Source organism: Amphiura filiformis, chromosome 6, assembly GCF_039555335.1.
Source record: "Amphiura filiformis chromosome 6, Afil_fr2py, whole genome shotgun sequence".
Taxonomy (NCBI): Eukaryota; Metazoa; Echinodermata; class Ophiuroidea; order Amphilepidida; family Amphiuridae; genus Amphiura; species Amphiura filiformis.
In genome coordinates, this window is record NC_092633.1 from 28345878 (window position 1) to 28362003 (window position 16126).

General features: G+C 38.2%; 1 protein-coding gene across 1 annotated transcript in view; it reads right to left on the reverse strand.

Moving 5' to 3' along the window:
* The window catches only part of LOC140155234 (integral membrane protein 2B-like), a 219720-nt gene that overhangs the window by 11553 nt on the left and 192041 nt on the right, over positions 1-16126 (reverse strand). The window lies entirely within an intron of this gene.

Below are 16126 nucleotides of genomic sequence, written 5' to 3' on the forward strand. Positions count from 1 at the left end.
TGGTATATCTCTTCCCCCGCTCCCCCAATTCAATGTTGGACCAAGCCATGTTGTCAACAGGTCCGTGAGACCCTCCAACATTGAAAGATGGGGAGTGGGGAAGGGTGAGATATAGGGGGGAGTCTGTACTTCACATATATTGCATGCATGTTTCACTCTCCTCTCCAATTTGATAGGGCACACATTTCCATTGTTTAGTGCAAGTGTGCCAACTATTTTTTTCCTGGATTGTAGAAATAATGGATATGTGTAAACCTGCAGCTCCAGCAATTTCTCATAATACAATGAATATTTGAGACCCCGGATTTGAGATATCTTCCACACCTGTAGTGCTCCTGGAGCATAGCTTAGTTGGTAACCTGTAAGTAGTGTATACACAGCATTTCTTCTGTAAAGCTGCCAGGGGCATAACATGTTGACTGAATCTATATTTGCATCATACATTCACCAACTCTGGTGCCTAGAGGGTTAGGCATCAAACCCTAGGATGGTTCCCCTTCTCCGCTACAAAGTTTCATGTTATTTTCAAACCAAGATGCTGCTAACCACACTTCTGTACCTGCACATGCTAAACAGTGTGTGGAGTTGAGAAGAAATTCTACATTCTGTTCTGCTGCACAGTCAGCAAAAAAAAAATCCCAGTCAACAAACTTCTCTAGCAACTGTGTATAATTGTAGGATTTCTTACCAGTATAGGCAAGAGATACTGACTTGCCAGGGCAAGCTTACAAAAAAATACACAAATATCATAAAACTCCTGGCCAAAAGTGCAGTGCCTAGTTAGAGAACTCAGCCATTTCACCTGTGATTATGAAAGCTTCTTCAATGAAGAGATAGATGAGAATCAGGAGTGTTTGAACTGTCTTAAAATATTGAGAGTTTGTCAGTTAATGCAAAGTAACAACTTTGTAGCATTCAACCTAAAGAACTTCTAAGTTTAACATGTAGATCATGCTTCTCCTCAAACCTTATTTTGTATAAATTTCTATCTACTGCTAGTGTACATAGCTTACCGTACCACGTCAAATTTGATAGCCTACTTGTGTGATAAGAAAATGAAGCTAATTATAGAACTACAGATGTACTTTTATATGCTTTTTGATGTCAGATTTGTTCTTTTTATCAGATTGTTTCTATGTTTGTCATTATTGTCTGCTTCTGTAGCACATCTATGTGCTTGTTCAATAAATGCAAAAATCTGAGTTACAATGAATTTTTGCCCGCATTCTAGCTTGTTCTAGTTTGGCAAATCACTAATAATCCCTCTAAATCCTCTAATACAGCTTACCTAATCACCTCGTACAGATAAGTATAAATAAACCCACGCAAATATAAATGGGCTAATCCAACGGATATCTGAAGAAGAATTGTTGGACTTCCGTTCAACATTTTGAATAATTACAGATCCCAACCATTTTCAGCCACAAAAGTGGTGTGGAAGATTTTGGAATTCTATATTTTTCTCTTTTGAGGTCAAATCATGCAATAGGTATCTTTCCAAAGAAATAAAAACTAGAATTTCACGGTTCTTGACGCAAAGCGTCGGCCGCAATGCCTCCACCTTGACGCCCATCATTAAACTGGTGCAATTTCACTTGACTCAAAAAATGACCTTCACATTTGCCTCACTTAGGTGGCCGTTCCCACCAAATTTTATGAACCTGCAGCAATCTATGGCGATTTGCCCCGAATGACCCCAAAAGGACCTTGACATTTTTGCCTTGTTTCAGTGGTCATCCCCACAAAATTTCATGAACCTACCACAATCTATGGCGATTTGACCTTGGATGACCCCAAAATGACCTTGACATTTTTTTCTTCAAACAGTAGTCGTTCCCACCAAATTTCATGAACCTGCAATAATATATGGCGATTTGACCCCGGATGACCCCAAATGACCTTGCGACTACGCAAATTTTGCGCTGAAAAGCAAATCAGGTTAAGAACCTCTGGCTGTGCTACTCTCTGCCAAGTTTCATCACTGTAACTCATACAGATCTCCAGATAATCTGTGCACAAGGTTATTTTGCTTGATATGCATAAATTATGCAAATTAGGTACTTAATTACCATATTTTGCAACGAAAACCTGCTACAATTTGGAGACCACCAATTGCCACCCCTCCACCAAATTGCATTACTATACGCCTTACCAGTTCCGAGAAATTGCACTAGCTTGGACGGACAGACGGACGGACGGACGGATGGACAACCAGTAAACATAATACCTCCGGTGGAGGCATAAAAACAAATGTCAAATTAGTCTGTGGTATGTAATTCAATAGTTTTTTGAACTAGTCTCAAAGTGTGAATGATGATAACAAAAATATGATACCTTGCTGGTAGATAAAAATACTCGAAATGTGTAATGTTCACAATTCCCAACTTGATTGTGCATAGATGAGTTTTCATTCTTGTTTCTCTACAAGTGTCAGTTTAATCTGAAATACCCTATAGATGCCTTACAACAATATGTATATAAATTCCTACTGCACATTGGTAATAGTATTTATAAGCATGAAATTGCCAATCAGACATGTCAGTGAATCTAACTGGGAGATTACCGAATTGTAAGTTGAGACTATTCATTGAGCTGGAAATTTAACATGCAAATAATCCATATTAAACAGCCACTTATGCCATCTTCTATTTTGATACAAATATTGAGTCAAGAAAGTATTGAAAACTTTTTTGGTTTTAACAATTTGCCTCAATAGATTACCATGTTTCTATGCCAGGAAATTTCATAGGCAGGTTAAGGACAGTGTGTTATTTTACAGGATATTTACACAGCCTGACAGTCAATGGCTAGTAACGTAAATTGCTAATTGGTTTAGAGATGATATTATAGACAGAGCCGGTGGGTGCAACACGTACCCATCCAAAAAAAGCTAATCTGCAAAAAGTCCATGTTTTTGCTATAAAAACTTTGAAATATAGTCCCTTTTTGAAGGAAACATTACCAAAATGTTCCCTTTTTAGTTCCCTGCAACCCCAAATGAATCCTGGCTGTGGGCTTGATCATAGCATATCATATTATACATGTAGTATCTTATCATATCATATCATATCATATCATATCATATCATATCATATCATATCATATCATGTCATGTCATGTCATATATCATATCAAATATAATTACATCATCACAAACTTGATCCAACTTATAGCAAGGGTTATAGAAAGCAACTAATATCATCTAATTGCGCACAACCTATTCCTCTGCGCGTGGTTCCAAATCTGGAGCGTTACGGAGTATCATCAAAGAAGAAGAAGAAGAATTGTAAGAATAACATTAATTTCACTGTTATCGCTCTGCCAATGCAACATTATGACTTTAAAGGGACCATTGAAAGAAAAACATATTTGGTATCAAAATAAAGCTAATAACATATAGAATCCATTTCTAAAATGATAAACACAATTTTCCTTTATTTTACCCCCAAATCAGCAAATAAAGACAAAGCGCCTAATGTCGCCTTCGTTCGCCCAATTCATATGTGCAGAGACACGTGGCAACCCCTGTGACGTCAAAGTGGTTATCCTTTCCGCTGCATGGCAACACTGCATAGTCCAGACTTGGTCCTAAACCAACGCATTAACGTGTTTACCATGTTTACAGCAATGAACTTTTATGTGCCTTCTAGGCCTAACAAGTATATTAAAAAGGATATTATAATATAAATTACAAAGCTACAATGACTTCTATGATAGGCCTATATATAAATTCTAGCTAGGCCTACAAAATTGGCCAACAACGGGAAACATAAGTAAGTTAGGCCTAGGCCTTCATATTGACAAAGTCAAAGCTGTCAGTACTAGCTGCTCGGCGTTTGCAAGAGAGTATCATTTGTTTTGACTGAGGCATTCTGATATAGCAACTCTACTTATATTTCCTCTGAAATATCTGGTGAGGATAGGAAAGAGAAGGCAATGATGTTTCGGGTTAGCCCATGACATGCGACTTAATTTCTTTAGGCCTAATTAGCCTACCTCCCGGGCGTGCGGCCTAGGTTCCGGTTAGGCCGTATAAAATTAATATTTTGGTTCTCGTCCAGAAGATTTTCATGAATTGATGAGGCCTCGAGGGAGGGAGGTGGTTTTTTTTCAGTGTAAAATCAGCATTGTCTGCAGTTTTCGGTCTTTTCCAACAGTGTTCGAGGAATTTAAACGATGACGCTCTTTTTTTTTCAAATGTGAGATTCTGAGGGATAAACCCCCTAAAGTAGGCCCTACCACAAAAAGACTTGGAAGTGGTCCTTGTTCTCTAATAACTTATTTATAGGCCTATGTACGAAAAATTCATAAATCATTCCAAAGTTTAAAATAATTGAAAAATATAAAAAAGAAAAATCTGAAAAATCCCAGAAATTGAGGAGAGAGGGGACGAGAACCAAAACATTAATTTTATACGACCTTAACCGCCAGGCCTAAAACGCAAGCCGATCCTGACTCCGAAGTTTGGAAGCTGAATTGCGAAAAAGTGTGTTGCTTGTTTCTAAACGGTCGCTCCGTGCAGAGACACTGATGGGACCAGGTTCAAAACAAAAGTCAGGCTCGGGAGAGCGAGTTGGCGCTGGTTGTTTCCTCGCCTTGCACCACTACTGAGGTCCCGGTTCAACTTCAAGCCCCTAGCGGCCCAAAGACTCATGCGATCTTGGTTTATCTCGATCCCGCAGGTTTTCTTCGGGATCTCCAGTTTCCTCCTGCTTCTCACAAATCGGTGATTAGTTGTTTGGTTATCAAAAACTTCCTTCACCCAATGAAATTTGGGGAGCTGAAAAGATAATTGGTGGATGTTACAATCCAAGTGCGGCTAGATTTGCGACAGGTTCGGCAGCATCCAGCCTAGATGATGCGATCTGATTGTGATAAGCACCATGGCAGCAAAATTACAGCGCTTTGAACCCTCCGAGATCTGGGAAAAGGCGTTATTATATAAAAGCCGAAATTTATTTTTATTTATTTTAAAAGCCTATGAAAAATGAGAAACAAATTTGAAGATAAAGAACCACGAGAGGAACATTATAAAGGCCACTCCAAACAATCATTATGAACAATATTTACTGTCAGCATTTTGTTTACGTTATGGAAATGCTTATAGGCCTAATCCAATCTCAACTCCCACCGATACTTGAAAGTGCAAAGTGTCCGAGCGTTTTATCAAAGGTAGGCCTACAGTTACAAAGTTTATGTTGATTGGGTAAATGTTGTAAAATACAGCGTGCCTGGCTGGATATTTCGGTGTTTTTTTCGCATAGCCTAGGCCTACCCCGGTCCTAACCATCCATGGATTAAAATAAGTGTAGGCATATAATATTTCCCATTTGATGTTTGTAGCATATAGGCTTTTTGAAGGCTTATATAATGTTTATTATAGGTGCTCCTCGTAATTTATTTCAAGAACAGCTTGCATGTCATGTTCTTCTGAACCAACTTCTTCATCTGCCGTTCAGCTACTGCCCCAGTGCCAACGGCTCAAATAATATTGGCAAGTCTCCCGTATAACACATGGTAGGCCTATAGGGGAATAAATTTGCAAAATAAAAGGGCCTAGGCCTACTTTGCATTGTTTGGGGTATGAAAATAAGCACTTTTGAAAGTTAACTTAAGGAAGAAAAAGCTTTTTTATACCAATTGTCAGGTTTTGGAAAAAATAATCATCTCTTGAATATTTTTTAAGGTAGGTCCTACGGAAAAAAATACATCGGCCTATAATAATAATACCCATTGGAGGTGCTCGCGCCGGCACATCATCTGCAATTTATGTGTTGCGACAAATCTTGGCGATATTCCCCTCAACATCGTCACTATATCATAGGCCTATAGGTATACTCATAATTAGTTTTATGGTTTTATATGCCATGTAGGGCCTACATAAAGTCATCAGAATCATGGTCATGTTGACCGGGGGGTTGAATTTATAAATAAGTAAAATAGGAAGCTGCATATGCTTGATGATGATAAAAAAAAAATTACTCATCAACGCCATCTTCCTTCGCATGTCATTGCAATTGATGCAGTCTGAAATGTTTAATGCTATTTTCTTTATTATAAGGGAAAACTTCTTTTTTTAAATGTTTCAAAAGTTAATAATATTGTCAATAGTTTAGATTTGCTTCTGTCCAATAAGCGTTTCAATTTAGAGGCTTTGTTTTAATCATCCTCTCAGAGAACCATCAAATAACAAGAGCCCCGATCCTATCATCCTCCTCTACAAATTACACAACTAGTAATAATGTCCGGGAATAATACATAGGCCTAAAAGATCCATTTGTATTGTAAAAAATAACTTATAAATGATAGGCCTAAATAAAAAGGCCCTCCACTTCCTCTTTTTGATAACATGTGGACAATCAACTGGAATTTTGTTTTTACTTGACCTTTAAATAATTATAAGTGGTTGTATTACCATGATTATTGCATCTGATATTTAGATCGCGATCGCTGTTGTCAAATTATACCTGCAAAAATGTCAACGCAACACAAAACGCGTAACCACAATGACGTCATCAGGAAAGCGCCCAATTTTCTACTTTTGATAAATGACGCGCGATGTAGCGCCGGAAGGGGGTAAATCGAGTACATTGTTTTCATTGTATTTTTATTTCTAAAATAGTTAGTTCTTCAATTGTTTTAGATATTGATTCTATATTTTATGGGCTTCATTTTGATACCAAATCATATTTTCTTTCAATGGTCCCTTTAAGGCCCCGTATCCATAGGCTGTTCCCTTGTGGCGTGTGCTCTTGTTCCGTGTTCACTTGTTCCCATGTGACCTGCCACACAGACAACGAACCTTTGTTTTGCTTAGTGGCCGTATCCATAGGTTGTCTGTGTGGCAGGTCACATGGGAACAAGTGAACACGGAACATGGGCACAAGCCACAAGGGAACAGCCTATGGATACGGGGCCTAAGGGACTCACTAAACCTGCAGTTGAATTAACAATAAGTACCATGATTCAGTAGCACTGATACTTTTTTTAAAGGTATTAACTATTAAGTGCTACCAGTTAAACAGGTGCCTAGCACAACTCGACTCATAATGCTTTAGCAATAAGCACTATCCTTTAGGTTGTTAATGCATCTTATGCAGGTGTCAGCTTGATCAAGATAACTTGAGAAAAGGAATTTTTTATTCAGACTATTTCAAGGTCAAATTAAAATAAGATCTCCACTATGTTGAGAGAAGGTCTCTTATTTTATTCCTTGAAAAAGAAATGTTCTGTCTTTTCAAAACATCAGGTTTTTAACTTTGTTTATATTTTTTGTGTTACTCCCCCATTGGATGTTGTGTCATATTTTCCCTATTTTTTTATATTTTTAATTTTATCCATTGCTGTATCCTTTTGGATCCATCATTTGGTTCCCCACTGGTCAGTTGGAACTGATTTTTCCTGTTTTTAGCCTATATATTTCAAGGTAGGCTAATATAACCATAATTCAGAAGTAATGATGTTTGTCTTGAATTGATGCATAGACAGAGTTTCAAGGTTTACACAATTTGTGGTGGCAAGTTATTCCATAAGTTTGCAGCTCTTACAATAAATGTACGCTTACAACTATTAGAATTGTATTTAGGCACGATCAACGTGTTTGTGAGCATTATAACAAAGTCAAATTGATTACATAAATATTCAGGACACATATTTTTGATAAAATTTTTAGATCTTTTGGAAAATAAAATGTATATCTTCAATATGAAAAATCAAAATTTTCAAATGATTGACGTTTTTTCCTCCCAGCTACATACATTTTTTTAAAGTACATTTCATTAGATTGATTAAGTTTACTTCGAGGACTATAAATATCAAAAATTTTAGTAATTTACCATAAAATTTGTATTATATCACAAATTTAAAAAAAAAAAAATTATTTGATATCATCAGGACATTCCTCGTATTCAGAATGCAATTTGGTATGTCTGATGTGCTCTCATGTCCCACAAAAAATACTGTAAAAACTCTGCTATATCCGATTCCTTAAAATTACAAAATTTAAAGTTATCAACCAGATGGCTAATGATACTTAATACAGATACCGCCATTTAGTGATTACTCACACATGACTTGCTCTTCAGTCAAGGAGGCCTCAATACTGCCAAGATGTGCATGGCTTTCAGCCAGCGGAGCTCCATCAATTTTAAAATTAAACATTTAAAATAGACTCCATCTTGAATTTAAAAAGAAATTGGATCCTTTTAGATGGGTTTCTGAAGACGTGACTATTATTGGTTGACTATTATTGGTGCTGTGCAAGGTTGATAACACGTCAAGGTATTAATGAATGCACATTGCACTTGGTAAATTAATCTGTGAAGGGAGAAAAGCCAACTTCAACCTTGATACCTTAACAATCATTTGAGCTCTTGTGTCTTACTTTGATATGTTATATTTGCAGACTATTTTCACTGAAAATACAAACTAAATTGATCAACACTTGTTTACAATACCAAAAAAAATTAGCAAGATTATAAAAATTGCAACATTACTTCACTGACATTCAATCAATTTAGCAAAGTTTACACTTCCACGTGCATATCTGTAAATAGGAATCTCTTCTGGGCCAAAAATTAGTTGTTTTGAAAATGGAAAAGTGGCATATTACTCAATGAAATAAATAAGGAAAGGTTTTGAACAAACAATTAGACCCTGATTCATGTTTAGTCCTATTTATGCCTTTCTTATTTGATTGTCTATCAAAAATGAGCAATATCCTGGAGAGAAATATCTGGCCTTTAAATGACGATTTCACCCTACTCTCACATCCTTGATTTTCACTAAGTTTTCAAAATGTGTTCTATTTCAGAATTACCAAACTATTTTAGGAGCTGGCATGTAAAAGTAATTGAGTCAGTAATTTTTCACAAAATGAAATTTGACTCCATGTGCTTTCTCTATTTACAAGCCGACGACGAACGTCGGCTTGTACTGTCTTCTTACAAGCCGACGCCAAACGTCGGCTTGTGCTGTCTCTTCTCAATTCTTAAGTTAGGCGTGCAGCCTAACTTATTTTTTTCTTAAGTTAGGCGGGCAGCCTAACTTATTTCTTTCTTGCCATTCCTCTTTCTTTCTTCTTTCTTCTTTCTCACAATGTGCTACTACTTCCACATCCTTGATCGGATTTCACCAAACTCAGTCACAAGCAGTACTGGGTAGCTGGCTACAAAAGTTATGGGTTGTTTAAAGTCAGAGGTCATCCAAGGGGTCACAGGGGTCAAAAAGGTCATTTTAACCAAAAATGCTCTGATTGAGCTGAAATTTAAATGCAATGATCCTTATGACATTCTAAACATGTTTAAAATATTTTAAAAATTATTTAAGGTCATGAAGGGGCCATAAAGGGGTCAAAGGTCAAGTTTTTCAAAATGCTTCAATTGAGCTGAAATTTAAATGCAATGATCCTCATGACATTCTAAACATGTTTAAAATATTTCAAAATCAATTTAAGGTTATTAAGGGGTCATAAAGGGGTCAAAGGTCAATATTTTCAAAATGCTCCAATTGAGCTGAAATTTAAATGCAATGATCCTTATGGCATTTTAAACATGTTTAAAATATTTCACAATTCATCTAAGGTCATTAAGGGGTCATACAGATGTCAAAGGTCAAGTTTTCAAAATGCCAGCTTTCCAAGATTAAGGTTTATTAAAATGTCAATTAATGAAACAGTCTTAAAATAATCTTATCCAGCGCAGTATTGCTGCTTGATCAGATCGTCCCAGTCATCCGCCTAACTTACCTCGTGCCCTTGCAAAGGGCACAGTTGCTCTAGTTAAGTTAGGCGTGCAGCCTAACTTATTATTTTCTCGCTGTTTGTTTCTTTCTTTCTTTCTCACAATTTACTACTTGTGCTACATCCGTGATCGGATTTCGACCAAATGCATACCCAAGCCGTATTGGGTAGGTGGCTACAAAAGTCTTAAAATGTTTTAATATCGGAGGTCATCCAGGGGGTCACAGGGGTCCTAAATGGTCAGTTTTGCCTCATATGTGCCGCACCCCCCATTATAATTAGGGGCAAAACATGGAGACATCTAGTCTAGTGTTTTGATAAACAAGAGATAACCACAGGCAATGGTTCTGCTGTCTGTGCTTCAAAACGTGTAAATTTTCGTCTCGATTGGTCTAGTGCCAGGTGGTGAATGCCGTGCATTCTCTAAATTCAGTAAATTTCCATCGTCAACCGTGTGGAAAATGTCATACGGCCGGGCGGTTTCACAAGTTGCCGGCTCTATCATACCAGTCGCCGCCTGGCTATTGCAGCTGCAATCCATACATCAAAACATGTAAATTTTGGCTATTCCAACTGCAATCCATACACCCTTCATGCAAGACATGACTGGAATCGTCCACACAGGGAGTGAATATTACAAACGGAGTCACCCATTGAGGTAGGCCCATTCGAAATTCACATGCCCTGTGTGGGAGATTAAGATAATGTCTTCCGGAGAGGTTGTATGAATTTCAACTGGAACAGCCCAGTTGGGGTGTTGGAAACCGCAAGTGGGCGATTCACACGAAACAAACTGAGGTATGTTCAGATGCCAATTTTGTTACATATCTTGAGTGTAACTTGTGATGTGATGCCTGTATGCTAGACATAAACAGCTACAACAGTATTATGCACTGCTTGAGATAGTCATATCTTTAAATAGGTGTGATTGCAGTTGTTTGTACATGTACATGTAGAGATGGCAATGGTATTAGAAGCTATTACATGTGGTTGTGAAATAGGCCATTGTGGGAAATGACTTCATTCAATCAGATGTGATCTGAATATTGTGAGGTTAGTGATGCAGTGGTATTAGTACTATAAAAGCTTTTGTGCTGCACTGGTACTGCACACACGTATTTTTTCTTCTTTCTTGAAGAAATGTATCGGAACTGGTTGGGGTGGGTGTGTGTGTGGGGGGGGGTGATATCTTGGCTAAAACTGCATCACGCCTTCCCATGATGCATTTATGAAAATCAATAATCCCACTTTAAAGTTTCTACAGATGACGCTTAATAATGGTAAATAATGGGGGTAAGTAAAATGTTGAAATATGACCGCATTAAACTGCAAAGGTCATGTGAGGTCAAAGGTCAGGTCAAATTACAAGTTGCTCCGATTGGGCTGTAACTCGGGGCAAATGATCCCTGACACTTGGGGAGTATAAAACCACAAAGGTCAAGTGAGGTCAAAGGTCAGGTCGAAGTTGAAGTTGCTCCAATTAGGCTGTAAGTCAGGGAAAATGGTCCCTGACACTTTGGGAGTATAAAACCACAAAGGTCATGTGAGGTCAAAGGTCAGGTCAAATTTAAAGTTGCTCCAATTGAGCTGTAAGTCGGGGAAATGATCCCTGACACTTGGGGAGTATGAAACCGCAAAGGTCATGTGAGGTCAAAGGTCAGGTCAAATTTAAAGTTGCTCCAATTGGGCTGTAAGTCGGGAAATGATCCCTGACACTTTGGGAGTATAAAACCACAAAGGTCATGTGAGGTCAAAGGTCAGGTCAAATTTAAAGTTGCTCCAATTGAGCTGTAACACCGGGGAAATGATCCCTGACCCTTGGGGAGTATGAAACCGCAAAGGTCATGTGAGGTCAAAGGTCAGGTCAAATTTAAAGTTGCTCCAATTGGGCTGTAAGACGGGGGAAATGATCCCTGACACTTTGGGAGTATAAAACCACAAAGGTCATGTGAGGTCAAAGGTCAGGTCAAATTTAAAGTTGCTCCAATTGAGCTGTAAGTCGGGGGGAATGATCCGACACTTGGGGAGTATGAAACCGCAAAGGTCATGTGAGGTGAAACCACAAAGGTCACGTGAGGTCAAAGGTCAGGTCAAATTTGAAGATGCTCCAATTAGGCTGTAAGTCGGGGAAAATGATCCCTGACACTTGGAGAGTATGAAGCCACAAAGGTCATGTGAGGTCAAAGGTTAGGTCAAATTTGAAGTTGGTCCGATTGGGCTGTAACTCTGGGAAAATGATCCCTGACACTTGGGAGTATAAAACCACAAAGGTCATGTGAGGTCAAAGGCCAGGTCAAATTTAAAGTTGCTCCAATTGGGCTGAAAGTCGGGGGAAATGATCACTGACACTTGGGGAGTATAAAACCACAAAGGTCATGTGAGGTCAAAGGTCAGGTCAAATTTGAAGTTGCTCCAATTAGGCTGTAAGTCGGGAAAATGATCCCTGACACTTGGAGAGTATAAAACCACAAAGGTCATGTGAGGTCTGTTACGAGTCGTACTTGACTCAAGGCCAAAATCACCTTTTTCCCGAACTCACACGAATGCACAACACAAATACACTGTTTGTTTAAGCTAACAAAATCTAAGTCTTTAATTGAAAACAGAGTATGATTGGTACATATAATAACAATATCGCATATACAATGAAATCACACAATGACAGTTTTACTATATCGGTACTTAACCAGCGGTCTTCTTGTTGGTGATTCTAGAGTTCTTGCAATGTTCTGGACGACTGATGTAATATATCCTTATTCACTTGTTCTGCGAAAATCAGCGAAGTCCATCGTACACTTGCATTTATAAATCCTTGCACATAAAATCCTCATACGAAAATGATGATGCTTCCTCAATCTCCTTTGCACTGCTATCTCCACAAATATATCTCCGTGCGCTGCTTTCTCCACGAATGTATCTCCTTGCGCTGCTTTCTCCAAAAATGGTGTTTCTTTCACCATTCTCTCTTTCTCCAGGGAACAGGTTTCTTTAACTCAGCTCCGCTGTTTTTTTGACAGATGCGTGGCCTTCACAAACCCAGCAGCAATTTGACAGAAGAACTTTTAATCCTTTGATGAGGAAGAGCACTTTTGTGTGCTCGCTGTCTTCTTCGTTGCTGTATTGAAATTAGCTCAATTATTGGCTATATAAACTGGTTAAAATGCACTTCTTTTTTGAAGCACGAAGACCATCACACACATGTGGAGTTTCTCAATCTCCCACGGCATTCTGTAAAGTCCCAACAAAAACCTCCAGCTTTTTATATCAGTACTCATGCAAAAAACCCATCATCTATTAATAAACCATTACTTCAATCACATTTTCACAACATTGCTGCAATCTTGGGATTTCCCAAGATTAATTATACACATTCACATTACATCACTTCCTGGGGGTTTTCCTGATGGTGCAATAATGAACTGGGGCTTTCCAAGTTCCAAACATAGCTCTGACTTTGTTTACAATAATTTGGGGAATTCCAAAATACAAGGGGTTTCCCATCTCATGAAATACTTTCAGCTTGTAAACAAAGTTAAATAATTAAATTAAATTAAATTACTCAGGGCACATCACACCCTCCCCCTTAAAAGAAGAAAGTTCGAATGTAATGAAAACTTTCTTAAATGTTTTCTTCTTTTACATCAACTTCAACATATTATCAACTTTGAGTATTTAACTCATCATACACAGTGACTACTTGTCACATACAACTTCCTTTTGAAAGGAAATTTTTGTTTGTCAGGTTTTCTTATGCAATTCTGGACAAGGCATCAGCCATTACATTGTCTTTTCCCTTAATATGTTTGATGTCCAGATTGTACTCTTGCAAGGTCAAACTCCATCTCACCAGTCTTTGGTTTTTGTTCTTCATCCTGTTGATGAAGGTGAGGGATTGTGATCTGTGAAAACAAGCACAGGGTATACTGTGGTACCCAAATACACATCAAAATGTAGCAATGCTAATAGCAATGCTAAACACTCCTTCTCAATTGTGGAGTAATTTCTCTGGTGCTTGTTGAATTTCCTTGAAAAGTAACAAATGGGGTGATCTATTTGATCTTCACCCTCTTGCATCACAACACCTCCACAGCCTATGTCACTGGCATCAACAGTCAACTTGAACTGCTTCTGAAAATCAGGTGCAGTAAGTACTGGTGAACTCATGAGTATCGATTTGACTTTGTGAAAAGCATTTTCACACTGTTCTGACCAAATGAATTTTGCATCTTTCTTCAACAAATCAGTCAAAGGACTTGCTATCTCTGAAAAGTTTGGGCAGAACTTTCTATAATAGCCAACCATTCCTAGAAATCTCATGAGTGCCTTCTTGTTTACAGGTGTGGGGTATTGCTCAATTGCTTCAACTTTGGCTTTGATAGGCTTCACCTGACCTTGACCTACAACATATCCTAAGTATGTGACTGTGGCATGGCAAAACTCACTTTTTACCAGATTGACTGTCAACTGTACTTCAGACAGCTTCTCAAACAATTGATGGAGTTGTTCCATGTGTTGTTCCCAAGTTTGACTATAAACAATCAAATCATCTACATACGCTTCACATCCCTCTATGTCTGCCACAATTTGATTTACCATTCTCTGAAAGGTTGCGGGTGCATTTTTCAACCCAAATGGCATAACTTTGTATTGGTAAAGACCAAATGGTGTACAAAAGGCAGAAATCTCTTTGGCACGGTCTGTGAGTGGAACCTGCCAGTACCCTTTCAAAAGATCAAATTTGCTAACAAATTTTGCATTCCCAATTTTGTCAATGCAATCATCAATTCTTGGAATTGGGTACGAGTCTGTCTTTGAATGAACATTTGCAGCTCTCATGTCTGCGACCAATCGGTATGAACCATCAGGCTTGGGAACAAGAATGCATGGTGAACTCCACTCACTACTACTTGGTTCTATGATATCATTGTCTAGCATGTAATTGATCTCATTTCTGAGATGTTCCATTTTCAATGGATTGACTCTGTAAGGATGCTGCTTAATTGGTTTAGTATCACCAACATCTACATCATGAAATGCAGCATTTGTTCTACTTGGCGTATCAGGAAATATATTGTCAAATTTGTGAATCAAATTTGCAATTTGACTTTGTTGATCTTGAGAAAGATGACCTAACTTTGAGTCCAAATTAGTGAGCACATCAGAATTGTTCAATTTTACATTATACTCTTTGTGCTCCAGCTCTTTATCCTGGTCAAATGTGACATCAGAATTGTCATCTTTACTCTTGTCTACATTGGCGATTTTGTCTACATCGGCATGTTTGTCTACATTATCAGCATGTTTTACTGTACACACAGGTTTTGGAATGCCACTGTCACTTCTTTCAACATACTCTTTGAGCATATTTATGTGGCATAACTGCCTGCTCTTGCGTCTACCAGGAGTCTTGATAATGTAATCTACTTCACCCACTTTTGACTCTACCTCACATGGGCCATGATATCTGGCTTGTAATGGGTGTCCTGGAATTGGAAACAGTACTAGAACTTTGTCACCTGGTTTGAACACTCTCTCTTTGGCATGTTTATCATACCATTGTTTCATTTTGGCCTGACCCTGTTTCAAGTTTTCTTTGGCGATATCAGTTACTCTGTTAAGCCTATGCTTAAAATTGGAGACATAATCCAATAAATTGATATCTGATTTCTCATTGAGCCACTTTTCTTTCAACAACTTTAAGGGCCCGCGCACTGTGTGTCCAAACACTAAATCAAAAGGACTAAATCCCAAAGTTTCCTGAACAGCTTCCCTAGCAGCAAACAACAACAAGTGTACTCCCTCATCCCAGTCCCTCTGAAATTCCAAACAATATGTCCTGATCATGTTTTTCAATGTTTGGTGGAACCTTTCTAGTGCACCTTGTGATTCTGGATGGTAAGCACTTGAGGTATACTGTTCTATACCTAATTGATACATGACCTGCTGAAATACTCCAGAAGTAAAGTTTGATCCTTGGTCTGACTGTATGGACTTGGGGAGCCCCACAAATGTGAAGAACTTGGTTAAAGCTTTCACTATAGTCACTGCTTTAATATTTCTCAAGGGTATGGCTTCCGGAAAGCGTGTTGACGCGCACATAATTGTCAGAAGGTACTGATTACCTGACTTAGTCTTTGGTAGGGGGCCTACACAATCAATAATAACCCTACTAAATGGTTCATCAAAGGCTGGAATTGGCTTTAATGGAGCAGGAGGTATTTTCTGATTTGGCTTCCCTACTACTTGGCATATGTGACATGTTTTGCAATATTCAGAAACATCTTTTCTGAGAGTGGGCCACCAGAAATGTCTCAGAATTCTTTCATGAGTTTTCTTAACACCCAAATGCCCTGCCATGGGACTATCATGTGCTATGTTAATTACTTC